Raw genomic sequence first — 542 nt, 5'->3', positions numbered from 1 at the left:
AAACAAACCTTTCCTGTAACGTTGAATTGCTAATCGTGTTCTCTTCATCCCTTGTATGGATATCTCTCTTCCTTCAGATGTAGTTAAAGTTACTAGAAACGATGATTGTCATGTGGCAGCAAACAAACCTTTCCTGTAACGTTGAATGGCTAATCGTGTTCTCTTCATCCCTTGTATGTATATCTCTCTCCATTCAGATGTAGTTAAAGTTACTACAAACGATGACTGTCATGTTGCAGCAAACAAACCTTTCCTGTAACGTTGAATTGCTAATCGTGTTCTCTTCATCCCTGGTAGGTATATCTCTCTTCATTCAGATGTAGTTAAAGTTAGCAGAAACGATGATGGCCTTGTTGCAGCAAACAAACCTTCCCTGTAACACTGAATTGCTAATCGTGTTCTCTTCATCCCTTGTATGTATATCTCTCTTCATTCAGATGTAGTTAAAGTTTCTACAAACGATGACTGTCATGTGGCAGTAAACAAACCTTTCCTGTAATGTTTAATTGCTAATCGTGTTCTCTTCATCCCTTGTATGTATA

Source organism: Rhineura floridana, chromosome 16 (assembly GCF_030035675.1).
Source record: "Rhineura floridana isolate rRhiFlo1 chromosome 16, rRhiFlo1.hap2, whole genome shotgun sequence".
NCBI classification, from domain to species: domain Eukaryota; kingdom Metazoa; phylum Chordata; class Lepidosauria; order Squamata; family Rhineuridae; genus Rhineura; species Rhineura floridana.
The sequence above is the reverse complement of the archived record's forward strand: the minus strand, read 5'-3'. Positions refer to the sequence as shown.